The 9,255-nt window shown below is 40.6% G+C and overlaps 1 long non-coding RNA gene across 1 annotated transcript in view; it reads left to right on the top strand.

The window, feature by feature from the left end:
- The first annotated feature begins 5,716 nt into the window (after positions 1 to 5,716).
- The window catches only part of LOC104848077, a 24,851-nt gene continuing 21,312 nt past the window's right edge, over positions 5,717 to 9,255 (top strand). Inside the window, exon 1 of the long non-coding RNA XR_776309.2 lies at positions 5,717 to 5,792. This is a non-coding gene — a long non-coding RNA (uncharacterized LOC104848077). The remainder of the gene's footprint in view (positions 5,793 to 9,255) is intronic.

Below are 9,255 nucleotides of genomic sequence, written 5' to 3' on the forward strand. Positions count from 1 at the left end.
AAAACCATATTATCATTTATTATGGAATTTTCCATTTAATATGACAGGGGTAATGGAACCATGGAACGCAAAACTGGATTTAAGGGAGGATTACTATAAAGAGGACAAAGAAAGCTGAAGTTGTATCTTTGAAAAACTAAAAATTGACACATTTTTGGCATTACCAATTAGGAAGAGAAAGAGGGAAGAGTTAAAAATGTTTGGAATAAAAGGGAGACAAAAACATGCTAGACACATTTTTAAATGAGGATATTATGAATAACTTTGACAATAAAATTGAAAACAGATAAAATGGATAAATTCTTAGAAAAACATAGCCTAAAATGACTAAAAATATAGAAAAATCTTAATAGTATTTCAACCATTTTTTAAAAAATTAAATTAGTTACAAGCTCCACATGCTTACACAAAAAACTCCAGACACAGATGACTAAGAAATAACTTGTCTTACAGAAACTATTCAAAAGGTAGAAGAAAAGAACTCATGTTTGAGGCTAATCAACTTGATCACGGAAAGCTGATGAAGACAGTAGGAGAAGAGAAAATTACAAACTAGTGTCAATCATAATTAAAAACAAAATATGAACAAATCTGACAATAGCATTATCAGTAAAACTGATCATTATGTTGAAGACATGCAAGATTAGTTTATCCTGAGAAAAACTAGCCAATGTCATGAACAAACTAAAGGCAAATGAGACACGGTCATCTCAAAGGAAACACTTTAAAACTGAGCATACATCCATGTTATTGAAAAAATCAGCAATAGGCATGACAGGAAATTTTCACAATGTAATTAATATCTACACATACACATTTCTCTTTGCTTATGAAACAAAGAGCAAAAAAAAAAAAGATGCCCACTTTCACCCTGTGTACGCAATATCGTACTGGTAGAGCCAATGACAGTCAGCAAGAAAAATATTTATATGAAATAGAAGAATTGGCAGAATTATCACTACTCAGTTGATATCACAAAGAAAATCCAAAGGAACCTATCGATAGGATAATAAGATACATCAAACAAAAGACACAAGATATCTGAAAGGAAAATTGTATTTATGACAGACACTAAAGATGTCAGTTAATGGAGACTTACACCATCTACATAGGTTGGAACATTTATACATATATTATTTCTTCTTAAATTCATGGCAAATAATTCCAATGAAATCTTTACAGGTTTTCTCATAGACCTTAATGTTTCTCAAATTTATATGGAAATACAAAAGATTGTGACTAGTTATAACAGTGCTGAAGTTTAGAAAAAATGGGAAAACTGGCTCTATTAAATATAAAACTATAAATATGTAAATCAGTATTGCAATAAAAAACAATTGACAAAACTAAGTCCAGAAACATATACACACACACACACACACACACACATAGAACATCTGATACATAAGAGGTAGCACCGTAGACCTATCAAGAAAAGATTTCAAAATAAGGAACATGGGAGCAACCAAGAAGAGGGAGAGGGAGAGGAGGAGGAAGGAAGATGAAGAGAGGGAGGGGTGGAGGGAGAAAGGTAAGTAAAATAGAGGGAGGAGGAGGAGGTGAGAGGGAGGGAGGCCCTATCTCACACCACATACAAAAGTCAATTCCAGGTGAACCGAAGATCTGTACATGTGAGATAAAACTACAAACACTTTAGAATACAACGTAGTATTTTAAACAACGTAATAATAATGACCTCAGGGTAAGGAAAATGCTTTAAAACAAGAAATGAAAACTATGCAGAAAAATGACAAATTAATCTATAGTAAGATCGAGAATTTCTGTTCATCAAAAGGCTTGGTAAAATGGGAGTGACAAAAGATATGCAGGGCCAGGATTTAGCTCAGTGGCACGGCACCTGCCTCGCAGGCGCTAGGTCCTGAGTTTGATGCCTGATACCAAAAGAAAAAAGACATGCCAAAGGGGGAGAAGAAATCTACAATACAGACATTATCAAGGAGTTGTACCCATAATACACAATACCAATCAAGAAAAACAGAAAAATGAGGCAAAAGTCTTCAGCACTTCACCAAAACAACAACAACATGTTCCTAAATGTTCAATGAACATAATAAGGTGCTTTAACCACAACAGAAATCAGGAAAATGCAAATTAAGCCACAATGAGATGCTATTCTATCCCCAACACACTAGTAAAAAATTTCAGATCTAGTAATACTCTTGGGAGAAAAGCGGAGAAATGAAATACACAAACATTTACAATGCCAGTGGTTGTGAAATTTGATACAACCACTTCTGACAAAATTTGGCATCACAACGAACATGACCTGTGACTCTGCAAACCTACTGGCGGCAGGAGACAAACAAGAGCGTTCACAGTTATCAAGAAAAAAACACACAAATACCAATACTCAACCCAAATGCCAGTCACAGAAGCATGGATTTAAAAAAACAAAGTAGGGGCCGGGGATTTAGCTCAGTGGTTCGGTGGCCTGCCTTGCAAGCGCAAGGACCTGAGTTCAATCCCCAGTACCAAAAAAATAAATAAATAAAAATAAAAATAAAAAAACAAAGTAGCATGTTCAACTGTCAGTGTAATTCTTTTTTTTTTTTTTCATACTGTGGTAAAAGATGAATTACACCCTCACTCAACAACACAATGAATTTTGGGGATGTGACGGTGGAAATAGAGAGCAAATTGCAAAATAATAAAATGCTGTGTCTAAGTTCAAAGCAGGCAGAGCAAAACAATTATTAAGGGTGTGGGTTGCCTTTGAGCAAGGAGGAAAGGGATTTAGGAGAGGCCAGTAGGGATTTATAAAGTTCAATAATATACCAGGAGATGGGTGTTCCTTGTGAAGGAGGATAGAAAAAATCACAAGGTAAAAAAAGAGACAAGGAAATCATAACTAACAGTTGTATTTCATAACAAGATTACAACTTCCAGAAGATAGTTGAAGGCCATAAATGACTCAATTTTTAAAAAACAAGGTGTAGGAGCCCGGCAATTTGTACGATGTGTGAAAACTGTGGAGCAGAGTCCTGACAAAGGGAGATACTGGCAGCCAGAAGGCCAAGCCAAAGAGGGAGTCAGGAAGATTCTACAACGGACACATGGAAAACCAAGGCCAGGCGCCTCAAGACTTGGTAAACAAAGGCCTCGTTGGATTGGCAAGATTTTTATGCCCCCAAATAAGATATTCATACTTCTCTCACAAATACCTTCGCTGTATTTAAACTTACAATTAACGGTGCTTGCAAAGGTACACCTGCTACCTACCCCAAATTCCTATAGGCTCACTTCTACACCACTCTCCTGACGGTAACCCCGAAGGTTGAGCTCAACTTGGCTGAGATGTACACATTTTGGGTTACAAAAACCCCTAAACGGGTTGGGGATTTAGCTCAGTGGTTCCACCTGCCTTGCAAGCACAAGGACCCAAGTTCGACTTCTGGTACCAGAAAAACAAACAAAAACCCTAAACAAGAGCCCCTTGGACAACTTTTTTCAGGCCCCTCCTAGGTTCTTTTGTCTAGGAGCTGTTTAATTTTGCTTTGCAATAAATGCTGCTTTCCGATCTTGCTCTACAATACTTTTGCTCAGTCCTCTCTTGACATTGCCTTACAATTCTCTCTGAGCTGAGAGAACCCACCAGAATAAAAACCCACCACATCTTCCTAATTTATAATATTCTATACAGCAAATGCTTAAAGCTACTCACTGTCTAATAAAAACAAAACAGCTTATAGAAGAAAATTCTAGGTTTTTAAAATTGATTTTTTAGACAGACTAGATTTATTGTACCTCATTCTTTTGTTATTAGTGCATATTAGTTATATAGATTAACGGGCTCCATTTTGGCAGATTCAGGCATGCACGTTAAAACCTTCTTATAACTAAGGAAACAACACAGCCAAGAAAGAGCCTACAGAATGGAGGAAAATCTTTGCCAGCTGTGCTTTTGACTGAGGATTAATTCTCAGAATATATAAAGAACTAAAAAAGAAACCATAAAAATCCAACAAATGAACAGAACACACACGCCTCAAAATAAGTACAAATGGATGATAAATACGTGGAAAAATGTTCAATTACATATTGCTTTTTAAATAGATGGTGAAAAGGCACTTGACAAAAATTCAAATTCGTCCAGTCTCCAGGGAACATTTCATTTTGTGTAGTGCTGCCCCCTGGTGCCGCAGTCAGGTAGGACAGTAGCTATGCGTGAGTTCCAGAGTTCCCAAGATAGAGGTAAGGAAACTGATTTCAAAGGCCATTTACCAAAACCAACGTCCTGTTCAGCCCTCAGTGTAGGTCACATCGTCCTGTTCAACCTTCACCTGTAGATCTCATCCACACCAGAAACAAGACCCAAATGATTCAACATTATTTCAGAGTTTCTAAGTAAAACTAAATGGCAATTAAACTGATATACTAGCAAATTTGTAAATTGTCTCTATAAAAAAGGTTTATTTTTAGAAGTACCAGAGTCTGTAACAGCTTTTCTCCATAATAATAATCAGTGAGCGCTAGAAAAAAGTATCCCATCACAATAGAGACAAAACCCACAAAAACAGGAATTTTATAACCAGAAAGTTATAAAAAAGATGAATGAAAATATATCTTATTGGCCCAGAAAGTTATAAAACCCATATGAAGAAATTATAAAATCTTACTAGAGGATCTAAACGAATTCTTAAACAAATGGAAAATAATTTCATATCCTCGGGGGAGACCTTGTGTCATAAAAATGTCAACACTCTCAAAACATTTAAAGCAATTATAATTTAAATTCCAATTAAACTTTTTTTAAAAGACTGCTACAGAAGAGAACTGCATCAAGCAATTTAAAATTACATGAGAGGTTACTAAGAACAGCCCGAAAGGTTTCTGAAAGTGATCCCTCTAGAAAATGATTGCCCAGGTTAGTTTCAGCTACAGCCTCAACTTTCAACATCACACTCGCCTGTGGCGTCTCCAACCAACAATTCGAAACACAAGGAAATATAATAGCCCGAGTGGTTCTTATAATAAATGAGGCTAGCATGAGTAATTTCCACCTGGGGGATGGAGAGACTACAAAGTTTGATTCCTGCCTTGCGGCTTAGACTGAAAGATATTCCACTAGGACTGAAGGTTGACAGAAAAATTTGTCAACGCTGCAAGCAGTGTTGGTGGAAAAGGGATGGATTTTCCCTAGCATGACAGAAAACACAAAAACCTAAAAGTGCTTACCTTTCAACGAACATTGCAAACCTGTCGAAAATAAACGTTGTGAAATCCCGAACTCTCAGGCCAGGCCCTGGGAGAGGCCGAAAGGCTGGCACCTTAAGGCAAAAGAAAAAACAAGCAGCCTCTTTTCAGGTCTTGCAAAAATAAGGTCGCCCAGCCAGAAAATGTACCAAGGGTCGGGCGGGTGTCTATGGTAATCTGTCAAAAAGTCGGAAAACAACTGAGGAAAAGGTTTCATGTGCACCCTGGACTTGAATATGCAGCCCTCAGGGAGAAAACTTTCCTCCTTACCTATGTTTGGCTTGAGCGGCCTGCTCTGTTGAGAGGTGGGAGCCGCTAAGTGCCCACACGTGCGCAGGAGCGCCAAGTTTCCACCGCGCACGCGCAGGGCACGCGCAGGGCACGCCCTCTCTGAGCGGCTTAGAACCAATTGCCCATGCGCACTTGGGCTTCCGGCTTAAGGCTCTGAGCTGAGTGGACGTTATCTGCAAAACCACCGTTGGCCAGCCGGGAGAAGGCCGTTGCGGGGATAGAGCTGAGCATCAGCTGCTCAGAGGTTCCGGAGAGTACTGTCGTGCTAGCCTTGTCATCTGCGTCAGGTAAGAATGTACAGTCAGCTCTCCGGCGTATGCTGTACTGCAGTAGCTTATGATTAAGCATGAAGAACTCAAAAACTTCTTTCCGACAGTCGGGGGGTGGGGGGGTGTCTCCTCTGACCACCAAAACCCAGCCTAGTGATAGACTGGTTTGACTCGCCAGGCATTCGGGAGGACATCAAAAGCCCAGAACTTTTAAGAGGACGGAAGGGCGGTGAGTCACAGTAGTAGACGAGAGTTGGTCAGTTTGGGGAGAAATCTGCAGCACTGGGGACTCTTGGAAGTATCTCAGCAATCTAGAGGGCACAGAAGAGGCTGGATGCGTCTGCTGGATCCTTACCCACTCACTGGTATGAACTTCTCCACTGACCTTGGCTGGCATCCACTAGGAATGCCAGAACCCCAAGAAATACCATAAACATCTGCGTCGTGGGCCAGATGGAAGCTGCTTGGAAGTCCAGCCCTCATCCTTGGGGGATACTGGAACTGGCTAAATGTTTAGAAGGCCACGATGGTGGCCCTGGGGAAAACATATTGCCCCTATGTGAGTCACCGAGTAAGCACCTGTAGGCCTCCAAGTGGAGAACACGGAATCTTTCAAGTAAGGATTGGAGGGCAAGATAGTAAGAGGTGCTGGGCCCCATCATAACTTTCCACCGCAGAAGCTCCAGTAACACCAACCTTCTATTAAGGCTGGATAAATTTCAGGTGAAGACCTGCCCTGGAGCTAAACTGGAAAACGTCTGTCATCATCCAACCCTTTCATTTTAGAGGAACTGGGAGCCAGAATGGGGTGACAGACTGAGGCACTGCCGACAGGAAGTTTCTGCTGGGTCCCCCATTAGTCCTGGTTGGTCCTGTTTCATGGGTAGCAAGTTACTGAATGTTAACAGCTAGACTGAAAAGCAGGTCTGGCAGCACCCTGGGATGTGCTCTGCCAGGTCCTTCCCCTGTGAAGTCTGTCCTGCTCACTGTGGAGAGGGTGCCTCCAGCAGAGCCCGAACTAACAGTCTGAAGGCACATTCTTTGGAGTTCTACCTCCTGTGGCCAAGCTGGCTGTGCAACTACTACAAGAACCAAAATCTGTGTGGCTACTACTCATAGGAAGCCTCAGAGGTCCCATCACCACAAAGGCCCGAGGCCTGCAGTGAAATTCTCAGAACATTTCAAGAACCTTGGAGACTTTGTCAGTAGGTCCCTCACAACCTGGCTGCAGAAGGCCCTTCCAGCAAAAACAAGCAGCCAGGGGAAGCAGACTGTTCAGACTGAGCTGAGCTGTGTAAATGGAAGAAGTTTGAAGCTATCAGGCTTGACACTGATCCTTAGAGCTGTGGTCTGTTGGGCAATACTACTTCAACCGTGGGTTTGAAATTCTCAAAAAGGGGAGAGAGAAGTAGACCTAACAAGGCAAAAAAGTGTTGCTAAAACAGATTAAGGAAGCAGAAAAGGTTTCTAAGCCCATATTAATCTTTAATTTCTTTTAGTAAACAAAAATGTCATACCCTTCCTTGTCCTGAACTAATGATAAACAAAAGTGGGTGTTTTTAACCCGAAATCCCTGGGACATTTAGGGGCTCTTAAATCCTGTAAGGCAGACATTTTCCTGAGGACTTTGCACCTTATTTTTTTTAATCTTATTTACAAAAAGTTCCCTAACCCAAGATTCAGCTACATAGTGTCCTGTATCAGAAGAGAAACATAACTGGCCAATGAAGACATTAAATCTCACTGATTAAACAAATGGACTCAATCCATCAATTTACTCATTAGTGAAGAGTTACATATACATACTGGCAAGTTGTGGATGGGACCATGTTGGAATTGGTATCGGAAGTTTTCCCTCGAAGGCAGTGTGGGACTGTAGCTTAAAACTGTTAATGCACTGACAGCCATTTTCCTTCCTGGAATTTACTCTTTGTAAATATAAATCTAAGTTAATGAGCAAATACACTCAGTACTTTTTCTAAATTTTAGAAAACTCAAATGCTTACAGTAGGGAATGTTAAATGACACTACATCTGTGGTTGTTCACAAGAATAAAGGAGACCCTTGTGGGCTATTCTGAAACAGGTTCTAAAATCCACTCAGTGGAAAAGAGCAGAGTGTGTGTGTGTACATACATGTACGTGTGCACTAGGATGGATACACTCAGGGAGAATTTGGGAACTGGGTGGTAAGAAGCCTTGCTTTGCACGGTCCAGCCTTTTGTAGTGTTTGGATTTTTTTTTTTTTTCTTTTTGAGACGGGGTCTTGCTATGTAGCCCAGGCTGGCATTGAACTCATGGCAGTCCTCCTGCCCCCACCTCTCCAATGCTTGGACTAAGGCATGTGCCACCACGCCTGGCTCAGGACTTTTAACTATGTGCACATCACTTAAAAAACCCAACTAACCAACCAACCAAAGTCCTCAACTCTGTCCTTAAGAAGGTGCTGCCCTCACTTTTTTGCAGCCTTGTGCTAAGGACCTTCCCGCTACAGATGAGCCAGACTTTCTTCCTCCCCTCATGTCGCCAGACAGCTCCATGCCAGTCAACTATCCTGTGATGTTGCAGGAAAGGAGAAAGGAGACCTCTGCATTTATATCCCACCTGGAAGAGCAAGATCTCTGCCTGGAAAACTGTTCAGCAAAGCTGAGGTCCGACTAAGTACACCCAGAAGCTGAAGCTGAAACATCTACGAAATCTAGTCTTTCCATTTCTGTGGGTGTTAAGGAGTCTGAAGCTCAAACAGTGAATATGGTAGAGATAAAGACTTTGGAAACTGTTTAAAGCCACAAGATAAAAAGAAAAAGAGCTGGAAGGTGCTGGATTTCACTGAGAACACAGACTGAGTTGAGAAGTCTCACCAGTAGAAGTTTATAGTACAGTAAGTCCCCAACTTAAACTCCATTCCAGAAAAAAGTTCACTTAAGTCAGATTTGTTTATAAGTCCCACAAAGTGAGTCTTATATACCTTTGACACAAATATACAATGTAAATTTTAAAAAAAAACCCAAAAAACAAAAAGAACAAGTGATGCCTACCATCTTTTCGCCTCCATCCAATCTCTTATTTTCACATGTTCCCATGGTATTGCTTTGTGCTTCCCAGCAGCCCCCTCTTGCTTCCAGACATCCTGGGCTCTAAGCTCTGTACTGCTGTACACTATCACACCATGAAGTAGGCTCACAGCAACACAACTGTGACTATGTCGGGCAGACACGTGAGCTACTTCCTCGATTTGTTCACATCTACAAATGTTCATAATGTAGGGTCCGTTAGTATCTGTAAAAATTTGCAACTCAAATGTTTGTAAGTTGGGGACTTACTACATTGCATTTTGCTCACATAAATAAAAATCTTGAGTATTACTCAAGTAAAAATGCAGAACTACGGCTGGGGATTTAGCTCAGCAGTTCGGTGGCCTGCCTTGCAAGCACAAGGACCCAAGTTCAATACCCGGTACCAAAAAAAAAAAAAAAAAAAAA

This window comes from Fukomys damarensis, unplaced genomic scaffold (assembly GCF_012274545.1).
Source record: "Fukomys damarensis isolate Sample0158 unplaced genomic scaffold, DMR_v1.0_HiC HiC_scaffold_12, whole genome shotgun sequence".
In the NCBI taxonomy this organism is placed as follows: domain Eukaryota; kingdom Metazoa; phylum Chordata; class Mammalia; order Rodentia; family Bathyergidae; genus Fukomys; species Fukomys damarensis.